Raw genomic sequence first — 15,355 nt, 5'->3', positions numbered from 1 at the left:
TAACAATTGGTATTAGAGAATAATTACTTTGAAGAGGCTTAATAGCTTGAATAAGATCCCTATGGATATGGAAAAACTAATTAAGAACCTTATAGAAGCTCTTGAATAAATTGATCTCCTTACTAAAGAAAGAGATAAGCTAAAGGGTAGATATGAAGACTCTAAAGTATACATTGGAAAATTAAAGGAAAAGATTGAACATCTCAAATTCAAGCCTGAGTCTACTGAATCTGGAACTATTGATGATGATTATTCAAATCTAAAGATAGAATACAAGATCTTGAAGCATGAATTAAAGATTACAAATCTAAACTTGACTTTAAGAAATAATACTAGAAAAGTTGAATATAATTTCAAGACTAAGAAAGCAGATCTTAGAGAAAGTCTAGCCAAAAAAAAATTGAATTTGAAACATTGAAAGAAGACCATGAAGAGCTTCATAAGTACAATACTATTGTGAAAGGTGAATGAACTCGATGCAAGTAGTATCTTGAGAAGCTTTATTCTAGCAGCAAAAAGAGTGATGATTCAATGAAAATACAAAGACCTATTTATGATAAGACTAGTCTTGGTTATCTAATTAATATGTCTACAAAGAAACCTAAGATTAGATCAAATCTGAAAGAAAAAGATAAATATGATGATAATATTGAATCTAGTCAATCTTCTGATAAATCTAAAGAAGTTTGACAAGACAAGCAAGTTGAAATTTTGGATGAACCAAAGCAAGTGGAATCTCCTAAGGAAACTAGGTATGAAACTAGAGCTAAGTATTTTTCATGTAATGGAATAGGTCATATGAAAAGAGATTGTATAAATAAGTAATTTAATCATGTTAAGGACTTCTATTGTGATAATTTTCATGGTATGGGTCATAAAGAAATTGATTTTAGGAAACCTAGGTATGATAATAATAGAAGGAATAGTAGAATGTCTAGAAATACTAACCCTATAGATAGATCATGTGTCATTAGTGTAACAACTTAGGACACATTGCTTGGAATTTTCATGCACTTGATGATTAGTAGTATCCTAAAAGTAGGGCACTAGTATGTCAGTTATGCAACAACTTTGGACATACATCAAAGTATTGTAGAATGGACAAAAAAATTGGAGATAGAAGGAACAATGGAAGAAACTTTAGAAATAGAAGAAATAATGGAAAGAACGTCAAAAATGATAGAAGGAACCATGAAAGGATATCCAGAACTAACAAAGACAATGAGGAACAAAGAAATGTAGTAAGTGAACTTTGAGAAGAAATCAATGAGGCATTTGTAAAAGGATTAGATATCTCAAAAGAAAAGCTAGATGATGATGATACAGATAGATCGAAGTCAGTTATCGAGTTTGATTCAATCCAGTTGACTTAAGCTTGCTCATAGCACCAAAATTTAGCAAATTTGGGGAAAGGTGTATCCGATTAAGATTAGGTGGTACCTAAGCTCACTTGTAATTTGGACCTTATCTAAACAAGTTATGAAGGAATTAAGAGTTATTGGTATTACAGAAAAGGTTAATTCTGTAGCAAAAGATGAAAACTATGTTTTTCTAGAGAATTTAATAAAGCAAAATCTTGAGGAGCATTATCATGATGAAAGGAGGCTATAGTAAACCTCAAGTGGCATTTGAAGATCGAATAGATGATCTTGAGTAGTTATTGATTATATAATGTAATTGACAACTTTTTCATGTTTGTAAAATATGCAATTAATGCAAGTTCAATTTGATGGAATAAATGGAGTATAGAGTTTATTTTTACTTCATTGTAAATACATCCAAAGTGAAGAGCACTTAGAAGTGACTTATCAAGGTGATTTCGAAGAGAACTCTATTTTTGGAAAGAGGTATTTTATAAAAAAAAATTGTAATTTTTTTCTGTAAAAGTTAATATTTGATAGAATCATGGATATGTCAATAGTACACAATGTTGAGAATGAGGACTGACCTAAGCTAAAGGTTGTTCCCATGAAACCTACAGAAGGGAACCCTAACTCAACATTATATATTACTCCAAACAATGTAGTATTTTTGGAAGATGTAAGAAGTTATATTAATAGTAAATTTGAATCTATTGGGAGTGAATACATGAACAAGGATATGGAATTAGTTTTCAATCATGACATGACTGTGAAGCCCAGATTTGAACATTTGAAGGAACTATACCTATTACAATATTATTTATACAATGAATTGGACATAGATGACTAGACATAGATCATATTAAGTAGGATACATGATGGGATACTATGGATGCGAGACAGTGTAATTGATATTTTTGTCGACCTTATTCATGAGGTAACTAGTCTTAGTAAACAAGGTAGTGCACCTATAGGTGAGAAAATGGTCAAGAAGAAAGTTGAGAGTTATACCAAAGCAATGTATAATGGAAAGGCCATGGTGATCAACACCATTAAAAAATATGATGTAAGATTCCTAAGTAGAATCATTTCCTACTTTGTATGTGCAAGCTCAAATATTGATGAATTATTTTTTGGATTCATCTATGCAACATATAAGATATGTGTAGAGAAGGAACACATAAATCTTAGTGAAATTCTGAGAATACAATTACTTGAGAACCTAGAAAAGACCAAGAGGACTAAGAATAGTGTGTTTAGATTTCAATCACTAATCAATCACATATTCTTTTATGTGCTTAAAATATTTTCATATTTATCAGTCATAGATATAATGAGTAGTAATAGATGTACAATGGAGAAGATCACATAAGTATGTAGAAAACATCCTCCAAACAAGATATTGGATAGTTGGAACTTGATAATGAAGACATTTAAGAATGAAATGAGATAGAGATTCAAAATTGCACCTACAATTATAGATAGATTTAAAGAAGACATTTGTATTATGGTTGATACAAATTATACTTATATTCAAGCAGTAGAACCTTAGGAACAATTTCTTGATCCCTTGGTTTATGAATTGAATGATGATATAGCAGTTGGTTGTATTGATTTATTGTTGAAATCAAACAAGGATAAAACAAAATACAGATTTGGAACCTATAATGAGATTACCTAGTCATCTCATTAGGCATCATTGGAGAAGGCATCACATAAGAAGATAGAGTCAATTATGAAGAAAGCTTTGTTAGAGGTCAGTATGACTGAGAGTGTGTCTGAGGTAGTCATGAAAACCATGAAAAAAGGAATACTAAATGTGCAACATTCTTTAGTAGCTGTTACAGAAAAATCTTTGAAATAGAGCATTCTGTGTGTAGTAGTGTCAGATGTGCAACCTAATGAGCCAAAGAGAAAATTTGAGAGGTTAGTGGAAGCAGTGGCCACAAGGACAAAAAGGGTCAAGCAAAAAGCCACTGGAGTAGGCAAGAGGCAAAAGACATTGTTGACAATTATTGAATCTAGTGATGAAGAAGAAGAAGAACAAGGAATCAAACTAGTAGATAAAGTAACAAAGTAGTTAGCAAGAAAAGCTTGGCAACCATGGAAGCCAAAGATAGAAAAGATTAACTCAACTATTGCTAGTGAGGTTAACTTTGTTTAGATGAACAAATTTAATGAATTATATAACAATTTTGAAAAAGATTAGATTGATATCTCTATTGTGAGATACACTATAACAAATAATCTAAAATTGAAGGATATTGAGGGCATAGTAAACTAGAAATTTTATGATAGACTTATTGAAAAAAGGCACCAACAAGAGAAGAAGATTTAGAACTTCTGAAGTCTATGCTAAGAATTTATTTGCAAGGTTGATGACAAAGAAGATATTAAGAGATTATTGATTAATCTTGCACCTTACTTGAGAAATAAAGTAAGACCATTTTTATTTATGGTGGGTGAAAAATATAAATTAAGAAGTGATATTGCAACATCAATAAGTTAGATGTTTACAAAATCTAAGGCAACATCTCCACCAGCACCTAGAACCTTGGAAGTGTCATTGAGAGGTGATGCTATATAGATAGATCAGGCCAATGTTACCATTAACATTGATGATACTAATCCATTTGAAGGTTCCAAATAGAATGAACCTAATGCTAAGGATATTGATGACAAACTAAGACAAACTGAAGAGGAAAAGAGGTTACTTGAAGAAGAAAAGAAGAAAGTAGAAAAGGCCAAGTAGAAATTGGTTGAGGATAAGAAGAAAAGAAAGGAAGAGGAGGAAAACAAAAGAATAGAAGAAGAAGAAATAAGAAATAAAACAAAAGAAGAAAAGAAGAAGAGACTGGAAGAGGAAGAGAAGACAAAAAATGAGAGAAAAGAAAAAGAAAAGAAAGAAGAAGAAAAGAGAAGAGAAAAAGAGGCAGCCAAGAAGCAAAGGGAGGATGACACTAAACCTTCTAGTTTATCTACTTTGCTTTCAATTGCCAACTTAGCAACTGATGATGATGATCAAACTGATTTAATCTCATCCTTATCAAAGCTTATTCAGAAGAATATAACAGTAAAGATCCTACAGAAAACCTTGATGGAGGTTACTGATAGACTAGATAGTACTCTAGCTATGAAACACATAAAAGTAGGTCTAGAACAAAGGGCATAGGTAGTGCTAAAGTCATTTGATGAAGAATTTACTAATTTTTTAAGTGTTGCAAAAGAAAAGGCACATATTTCACATGATGCTAACTTCTTTAGTACCATCTATCAAAATATTAAGAATGATTTGATAAGTCTTGATACTTGTATCAAGGAACTTTAGAAGTGTCAACAGGATGGTAAGATATTGTACATTAAGTGTACCATATCTTATAAACTAACTAAGGACATTGACAGTTAGATAGGAGGAAAGATGAGTGAGCTAGAGGTTCTATCTAGCTAGATACAACATCCATCTTGTAAAGTTGATGATTTTGAAGGACAATTGGCCAATATTCACAATGATATCAAGAAAATGGAACTTTAGAAGGGACAAATTTTGAAGAGGATGTCAGATTTCAAAGAGTAAATTGCTCTAAAAATATCTCTTATTGAGAAATAGTTGGAGGAATGTGTCAAGGCCAAGGACACTTATTCTAACCTTTTGTATTTAGACCTTAATGCAATTGAGATTGCATCATATGCTTTATGTGAAATTCTCACCTCTATTGAATCCACCATGGAGACATGGACTAAAGGTATTGATAGTTTGAATGAAAATTTTGATGATTGCATGAAGATTCTACCAACCTAAGGTAGAAGCACCAACATTTTTGACAACAGATGGACAATTTTTGGACAGATTTTGACATTTTGACCTTTGTCATTGATGTCAAAGGGGGAGAGATACAATGTGAAAATTGTAAATCAAGTAAAGAAAAGATAAAAGTGTAAATTATATTGTAGGGGGAGCATATGGAAAGATGGGAAAATGTAATAGATGCAATATTACTAAATTGGTTATGTAGTTTTTGTTACCTTGCTAATTTTCCCTATTTTGTTGTCGTCAATGCCAAAGGGGGAGATTGTTGACAATTGGCTAATGAAGATATGTAATTGTTGTAATTTATGGAAACACATGATGACATGCTTACAATCTACCTTGGAAATAAATATACTTAGCTTTTGGTAATTAGAAAATTGTCTAAGTATGGAATTTAGTATACAATAGTGTATTGTTTTGTTTATAACTTGTTGCTGATGTCATATTATGATTAGCAAAGTTAGATGGAGATAGTATACATGTTGGTGATGACATGTATAAACTTAAAAGCTAGTATGGACTATACAAAAAAGAGATATTTGTGTTTTAGTGAAATGAGATAGTGGAATTGAAGGAAAGGATTATTTTGTTTACAAAATAATTACTTGTCCAATTAGGGCCAACATCCTATATGTTTACTTAAGTTAAAAAATGTATTATGGTCTTAGCTAACCTAGTAGTAATTTTTTTAAAGGCATGGTATTTATGCAAAGGACATCTTCCAATGAGAAATGGTGATCATATATACTAATTGTGATGTTGAGAAATTGTATGCGAAGTTTTGTGAAAGCTATTTTGTGATCCGAGATCAATTTGAAGACTAGAGATCAATCAAGGAAGAATTTATAGTACCTATATTCCAATAGTTTGATTTTTTTTGGGTAGTGAGCTCTTCTTTTAATTGAAAATGCATGTTTAGGCAGTGGGCTTATCTTGCATCTACTGTACTACAACTCCTAACAGGGTTGCCTAATAGGGTCAAAATCTCCTAACAAGGATTCAAAGTGTCCTAATAGGGACTCCTTATACTAAATTTTCTCATTGAATCCTAACAAGGTCCATCCTCTAGCAAGGAACTTATATATCAATATATTATCCAGTGGGTATCATTCCCATCGAGATTTTCCCTTGGCCAGGGTTTCCCTAGTTAAAGAAATATGGTGTTATGAGTTATCCTTGTGCATGGTTACTATTATTGTTTAGCATTACTTTATTGCTTTGTTATGTATGGTTTAAAGTAAGAAATAATATCTAGTTGGTGACTAAAGTTTTTAGATTTTTGATTCACACCCCCTCTCAGTAATCCCTATTTCTAACAAATAGAATATAAAACCAATAACTTGTTGTAACTTAGTTAACACTGAATATTTTGTTGTAACTTGGTTAACATTTAATATATTATTGTCACTTTATTAGCACTAAACATGCAAATCTTAAGATATTAAATGAAATTAACCTTAACTAACTTAGTTGTAGAAACATAAAGCAAATAACATGAATACATGTGACACCAAGATTTAACATGGAAACCCAATTTAGGAAAAACACCAATTGCAACTAGTTACTATTTTTCACTCTTATGAAGTGAGCCCTATTAGGAGCCAACCCTATTAAATATTATGAAACACACTATTAGATGTGACCATGTTAGAGGATTTAATTTACCCTATTAGGAGTGGCCTTGTTATAGGTCTTTAGACACTTCAATCTAGAAATTCCACCTTGTTAGAGGATTTACCAAATAGCTGTTAGGCTAACTCTATTAGGAGATTTGATTCACTGCTAGAATTATTAGAGAGTAAAAGTGAATTGACCTAATTGCTTATGCAACTATCTTTTCTTATTTCAAATCTTTGTTCTATCTTGAATACTTGATCCTCTTTGATCAGAATGCTCTTTACATCTTGCTCAACTCGAATACTCTGTCCTCTTGCAGATGTCCTTCCAATTTTCTTCCTTAATTCATCTTCTTTTGTCCCATGCTTTACACTCTTTAGTCCTCAACTTGACCTTATACTTACATGAATAATCTTTTCAAGTCAGCTTGAATATACTTTTAATCAAGCAATATTCATTCCTTAAGTTGACTAGCATTAACCAATAAATCTATCAAACTCAATATGATGTTAATCAGATAATTTAGAATTGAGTTCTCGGTCAACTCAAAGAAACTCTTTATTACCTAAACCAACTCAGTCAATACTAATTCTGAACTAATTTTCCTTTGGTAACCAATTGAGCTCAATCAACATAGGATCTATGCCAACTTTCCTTTGGTAACTAAGTGAGCTTAGTCAACACATGATCTACCTTCGATGCCCAAGTGATCTCAGTAAGAACTAACTCTAAACTTGGTTATAACTAGAATACTTAGCATACACAAGAATTTGTCTTCAATGCCCAATACTAGTACATTTGCACCTATTTTTCCACCAATTTTTTCAACCAAAGCTATGAATCCTCCTTTTTTTTTGTTTTCATTCCCATGTTGGTCGAAAAAAATTATTTTCCCACTTTGGTCAAAATTTTGACCAACTTTAGTTTGTCCAACTTGAAAATATCTAAAGGTTTTCCAAGTTGGTTGAAATTTTGACCAACTTGGGTCATAATAGAGTTTTGACCAAAAAATTTTTGATAAAGATGCTCAAGCACACATTTCATGAGTTTAATAAAAAAAATTCATTTATGAACTTTGGTGATTTTAGATTAGCTACCAAATTATGGATTATGGATCACCATTGAGCTAGATTATTGAGTTGCCCTTTGATTCCTATTTGCATGGTCTTCATAGCCAGACTCCTATTCATGTGGTCTTTATAGCCAAATTCTCATTTGCATGGTCTTCATAGCTAGACTCCTTTTTGCATGGTCTTCATAGCTAGATTCATATTCGTGTAGTCTTCATAGCCAAATGTTCCTCGAACTAGATCCAAAAGTATGACCCATTGACTTGGATAGATATCCATCCATCCAACATAATCCTTCTAGGGCTAAGTGATGGGTTCATTGGGGTTGCCCATACTAAACTTTGGTGATTTCATATTAGCTCTCAGGATTTCAAATTAGCTATGGTGATTTCAACCATTTTTGCTCGTGCTAGTTCCTTTTTTGAACCCCAAAATTCTTTAATCTTTTGCAATGTAAGATTTCAAGCCATAACTATGATTTGTATCTCACTCTCTATTGGTGCTATTGGAAAATATGCACAAGAACTCATTGTCTACTATGTCTCTAATGGCAAAGATTGAGGCTACATGATCATCTAGTTTTATGATAGTAGTAGAAAGGGTCATCATATAAGGCCTAGGATCCCCTTTTTATTTTCTATGCCCTAGCTGTATTCTTCCATGGTTTTGTACTTGATTCATGAACAGGCAGATGGGGCACAGGGGTAATCAAACAAGGTAGAGTGAGGGGCATAGAGGTAACTAGGCCTTCCTTTTATGTAATGCGATGAATCAGATAGGTAAAATATTTCATTATTGACCTATAAATCTCATGTGTTTTCCTTTTTTAATGTTACATTTGTACATATATTAAAATTTTTATCAGGGTGAAACCCTTTTTTTCATTTTATAGTAGGTAAGTCAGGACAGTAGAGCAATTCACTGTGGGAAATTGTGATATTGTGGAAAGAAATAGAGTGTTGATCAATATACTCTGTGGGAACTAAATATGGTCTATCTAAAGGTCAAATGCTGGTGATCACCTATTCAGGAAGCTACATCTTTTCCTTGGCATAGACATTTGGAAATCAGCAGGATAGTAACCCTAGATTGGCAAAGGGCAAATAAACATCTATATCTATAACAGGTCAAAATCGTAACGATTAAACTCTCTTTGAGACTTGATATCAATTTTTTCATTTGGAAGATGTTGGTAGCTATTTGAAAGAGACTTTTCTTTGATTGAATGAAGAACTAGATGTTGGGTTTTTTTAAATAGTACCTTAAGTGTTTTCTTCCTTTTGTATTTTGAGAATTGTGATCTGTTAAGATCTATACAAAGTTCTTTAAAAAAAATTGTATCCAACTTGATGACATATAATCATATAGAGAACTTGTATTACTTAGTGTAGAATAGGGAGGCCCATTATAGAGTTCCAATTGTTTCTTTGCTTTGCTTTTGATTTGTATATATTTATATGTGTTATGAGAGTATAACACTAATGTTGGTGACCTAGATTTGTGTCAAATTGCTCCACTTTAGTTACACACCTCTTATAAATATGAATATAGCTACATCAATAAGGTTACCCTCCTTGATCAAAGCATCAGTGTTTTGCATTTTTACTCTATTTTTGGTCTCCTCAATAATTTTTATTTCTCCATTTATGGTCCTAATATGGCTGAATGACAGAAGAATGTATGAAAGCTAGAAATACTATAGTGTGAAGGTTTGAACATAATTCTATAAGCATATCTTCTGCTTAATTTATGGTCATATAAGCATTAACTATCTAATTTTCAAGGGAGATCTTATTTATATGATTAGCTCTAGCATTGTTTTTTGTTGGTTTGGTATATTCTTTGCACTGTCATTAATCTTTAGAAAAGGCCAAACAAAGATATAAGACCATGACTATCACCCTTATTAGTTCAATGTCTCCTTCAAGGTTGTTTCTCATGATAGCTTCATATATCATATTCTTAGTTGTCACATGTCAACTAGGCATGTCAAATATCTTCATTTTATTATATAATTCTTTGACCTGTAACTAAATCACTCTTTATGGTTTGTAATATGTTCTTCATGGTGATTATCTGGAGGTTCTACAATCTCTACTATTACTAGGACTTTTATCACATGCTTTTTTCCTGAGTCTTGATATTTGCATCCTAAAATTATCCTTAGAAGATTTTGCTCAACTTCATTATAGAAAAAACCTAACTTGTAGGTATTAAAAAACAACTCTTTCTTATATTAGCATTTAGTCATATACTATGCACTCTCAATGGCACCACTACTTGTAAGTCTGCCACATGCCCTAAACATCCATTGTCACAAATCCTCTTTTTGAAGGATTTCATTTGATTATTCTCTTTTACCTTGTCAAAGCTCATACAAAACCTCAGTAGGTTGTTATCTACCTATTGAATGATCTCCTTCATTAACACTCAATTGTAGTGCTTGCCACTATTGTACATCGATGCGTCATATTACAAAACTCTATCACTTATTTTTCTATAGTGTTTCATGGTATTATAAGCATAATGACTACTCCTTATAGATTTCATGTACTAGTACTGATTAGATGGTCACCATTATCATCATTTGATAATATTTTCCACCTTTATGACTATTTGGCCCTATAGGTCAAGCTTTTGTTGAGATGAATATCATATAATGACCCTCTTTGCCTCTAATTATTTGGCCTATAGGTGATCCTCATTTTGAGATATGACTGTCATAAACATTATTTTTGTGCTGCCCTCCAAATTGTTGCTCCTCTAGCATTCACAAATTAGTGTTTTGTCATGTTGTTCACTTGATCCATCTTGTTCTCAAGAAAATTTGTTTCTTAGCTATGGCCTTGATTGAAAAAAATGATGGGGCTCTTCATTTTTTTGCTCATAGCTTTGAATCTCTATTCCTTTCACCTCCATCACTCCTCAATTGTATGGTGTATTCTTTTTGTATTGTGCTCTAGCAGTCCTTCACGACGTCTTGTTGACTACTCCATTATAGTGGTTTTACCTTTGATAGTCTTCCCAATGAACCACTTTGAGACTACATATGGTTATTAATAATAATTTTGCCATCTTTTCTGGTCATTTAAGAGGAGAAACTCATGTCTAAGGAATCTATTATCGAGCATCGATCTTTTGATGCAACAACCACCCTAATTTTTGTGACAATACTAATATTCCATTTCTAGTTAAATATTAACAAAATGGTTTTGATGTGCTGGGCCACATCTAATATTTTTATCTGGCTTGAGTAGGTTGGTCATTTGAAAAGTGGGTTAAATCCAACGACTATCAATGATTTTGTCTTTTATGGAAAATATTTGAAGATTGTAGTAATGACAGGACTGATAAGTGGGCTTGTCACACTCAGTATAACCATTACTCCTCTCTTATTATATTTACATACAATTGATTATTCATTTAGGCTGATCTGGGTGACATAAAAAATAGGAAGGAATAGCAATTGGTAGAAGTTTTGGGCTCATTAAGAACTACCATATTGATGGCAATAAGAAGATGATTACCATTGGCATGATGAACATTATAGGTCCATATTTTTCTTGCTACCTCATGTATTTGGGCTTCTTATTTGTTTGGACTCCTAAAGCTTTAGGTTTTGAACTTAGTATGGCACTAAATTTTTTGTGTTTTTAGTATTGAATAGCCTTGCTTTACTATACATGAGGTTTGTTCAGGTGTCTTTTCAAGGTCAGCTATAAACTTCAATGCTGACTACAAGGCAGTTGTACCAAACATTGTGATGGCCATTGGAGTGATGTTAACTCTCCTATTCTTGGCTCCACTCTTTCACTACACTCCCCTTGTAATCCTTTCTTCCATTATAATTTCAGCCATGCTTGGATTAATTGATATCCCTGCAGTTATCATCTCTAGTAGGTGGACAAATTTGATTTCTTAATCTGCATGGGAGCTTTTTTTGGAGTGGCCTTTGGAGATATTGAGATAGGTCTTATCACAATGGTACATTGATAATTCTTATTATTTCATTGCAAGGGATCCATGAAAAAAGAAGTATACATTACATTTTTTTTATAGTATTATTTTTGAATTTAGTACCTCTTAAAATAAACTAGTAAAATAATTAATGAAGTTCTTGCTTTACTCAACAAATTTTACATCCTTTCATTGCAGGTTGTCATTTCTATACTGATATTGATAATGACCATTTCAAGGCCTCGTACTATAGCTCTTGGAAATATCCCAAACACCATAATATATAGAGCTACTGAGTAGTATACAGATGACATAAGAGTTCTAGGAATTATCATTCTACACATAGATTCTCCAATATATTTTTCCAACTCAAACTACTTAAGAGAAAGGTCAGTTATCTATTTATCAATCAAACATTGTAAATAACATCTTCAAGAATTAATTTGTTTTAAGTAATTTTTGAATCATTCATAGTAATGATTTACAACCACAAGTTTCCAATAAAGTATAGTAAATGATCCTACACATTCCATCTTCATAAAGTATATTTATAGAAAAAATGGCCATATCACACATATTTACATGCCATGATCTACCATTGAACATAGGCTGATGAGATGGATAGAGGATGAAAAGGATCTTCAAGTTAAAGAAGATATTTTATAGTATGTTATTTTGGATATGTCCTGTAAGTTGTGAAATCCACCCATTTCTTCTACTTACATAAATCTCATTATTTGTTATCACCCCATGAAAGAGGTTGCCTTTAGATGAATCAATTCCCCAATTTGATATTTAGTCTCACGTGGGTCAGATTTAATTGACTTTTTTAAGTAGTTCATATGAAATTATATTAACATTTTAAGCTTCATCTACCATTATCTATAATTCTAAATGATCTACTTGCACAAATCAAAACATGTTTAAATAGTTCATATGAACATATGTTAACTTTTTTAGCACGATCTACCTATTGATGGGGATTTCAAATGATCTAATAAAATCTACATACTTTGAATTATGGCACATTGAGTTTAAACTACATTTAAATGATGCACTCCTCTATTTTCATTCTTGAAGCTATGGCCAACATTGACTTTGATGGAATTAGAATGTTGCAAGAGCTTAAGATGGTCCTTGATAACGAGCATCTTTAGATGAAAAATCATATTTATTTTTAACTTTAATTTATATATTAATGTTACAAGGTTCATGGAATTACATTAGAAACATACAATTGATTTTAAAGTTGGTAAATAAGTTTTTTTTAAAAGAGACAATGTTTTCATAGGAGAAGTATGCCCTTATATAAGACAATATTCTACTTAGTTGAGCTTATATGGGTTTTATCTAGCGTTGGCCAATCCTAGTGTGAATTTGATGGAAAATTTTAATAATGAAAAATTTATAGAGTTTTTGGGCCAAAACTGGTTGTTTTTCACTGTTTCTAATGGTGTGACAATCTGCAATTCGCTCCTAAATGCTTCTAAATAAGTAATACATGGTGGCAAAGATGAACTAAATGTTCTTAATACAATAGCAACTTGAGTGGTAAGACTTGATCCGAACTCAAAGGAAGATAATCTTTGAGACTTTTTAGTTTTTCTTTGTCTATTTGAAGAAAAGGAAACAAAATAGTCGAGATAACAAGGTACTCCAAAGCATTACATTCAATTTTCATGGACCTTACTAGAAGATTAGATGAATTGTATTGCCACTCTCATATAGAAGTACCTTACTGGTCTAAATGTTAAAGAAGGAATGTTCATAAATTCAAAGAGGATGAAGTCTTCTTTGGTTTCATAATGTAAACTATTGAGAATCAAATGGAAGGACTCATATTTTTCTTCAAACTCCATGCAGCATATTGGGTCTTATTAATTCAAAATTGATGCCAGTTTAGGCAATCAAAGTGAGTAATTTTGTTTGTTGTATGTCCATGTGTATTGGAGAGGTTGAGTTCGTATCTTTCGTAACTAATAAGTAACAAAAGTTTCTATGTTGTAATTATGCTATCTAAACTAAAGAAGCAGGTGGTATTTTCTCCATTCTCTAACTTGACCAGTCAACCCAATGTCATAGGAACTTGATGGCCTTAGTGGCTTTAGCTAGCTTGTCACCTAAATCCTTAACAAAGTTCTCTATATTCACCATCTTTCTAATCAATGCCTTTAATGTTGCCTTGATGCCCCCATATTGTCTCTAAGAATGTTAACCATCTAAACTCAGACTTAGTGAATGGAAAAGAATTTAGTGAGACTAATGCTACATGCTTTCATTAGTAATTAGATCCTCTCTCATCGATACCAATATTAGATAAAAGGTCTACCAGTTTGTTATCTTCATGTAGCAATGGGCAATAGTTTATTTGGGAAAGTTGCCTTAAATATCCTAAGATTTTCCCATAATGTTATTAAGCCTCCAACTTGTTGAATGCCTTTTGTGCATACAAAGGATGATAATAATCAATATCTTTCAGTATAAATCTTTTGAATGATACATGATTTATCCAAAAGGAGGAGAACACAAAGAAGAGTATTTGCCTCTCTTTTATGGTTTGTTCTAGGTGGGAGTTTCTTGGAAGTTGCCTTTATTATTGTATTGTGGTCATCCCTGATAACACTACCAACACTCAAATGTCATGAGTTGCATCTTGCAGTTCCATTTAAAGTTTAGTGTGAATTTCCCTTCGAAGCTTGGAGTCCATTTAATTTGTGCTATATTGATGGAGGAGAGGAAGCTGAGGGAAGATGCAGGTTTAACTCAAAGATCTCATCAATTGGAAAAGTGACATCAAATTCTATGTAGATTTTGAAAATGCAATATAAAATGCATGATAAGCTCAAATAGTTATAGAAAACATAACACTGAATATATATATATATATATATATATATAATTCAAATTCTCCAAGATTGATTACATTTTAGTATTTGAGAGACTCATAATATTTTCAATAGCACAATAATTCATTGTGTCATAAAGGTTGCAGCCTTGTAAACAAATTGTTCTTTCCTACTAAATGAATGATTACCAAATATTATTTTGGTTGATAACATTCCACGTATTCAACATGATTTTTTTTGGAAAGTTGCTATAATTGGCAGATCCAAAAAAAAACTAATGAAAACTACCTCTCAATTAACTATTAAAACATCACATTACAATGAATATTAAAAGGCATTTGCATGGTCATGTACATGGCTTCCTCTAATTGGTAGAATGGAACAAGGATCAGATCAACATCAGCTACGTACATAGTCATCCTTGATTCTAAGACACACTTTGATTTTGAAGTTTTGAGAACTAGACCTTTGCAACTTGATGTGGTACAAGATAACTCAATGTAGTGTAATTCAAATCTTTGCAACAGACCATGCAACATTTCCAGCCAACTCATTATGCAATACTTTTTGTAGATGTCAAGTGCCCATTCACTCATTTTTATTCTTTATGATAGATCACTAGGGTTTCCTTCTTACATTAACATAGAGAAAATTCATGACATTTTGACCTGCCAATCATAAGAAGTAGTCATCAAC

The 15,355-nt window shown here is 32.0% G+C and overlaps 1 pseudogene; it reads left to right on the top strand.

Annotated features, from left to right (window-relative positions):
• LOC149563905 (sulfate transporter 3.1-like) overlaps positions 1 to 13,567 on the top strand; it is a 128,911-nt pseudogene extending 115,344 nt beyond the window's left edge.
• Positions 13,568 to 15,355: the final 1,788 nt, after the last annotated feature.

The sequence above is a fragment of the Cupressus sempervirens genome, chromosome 4, assembly GCF_028749045.1.
Source record: "Cupressus sempervirens isolate cs-2001-9-10 chromosome 4, ASM2874904v1, whole genome shotgun sequence".
In the NCBI taxonomy this organism is placed as follows: Eukaryota; Viridiplantae; Streptophyta; class Pinopsida; order Cupressales; family Cupressaceae; genus Cupressus; species Cupressus sempervirens.
Note: the sequence above shows the minus strand (reverse complement) of the source record. Positions and strands in the feature narration are given on the sequence as shown.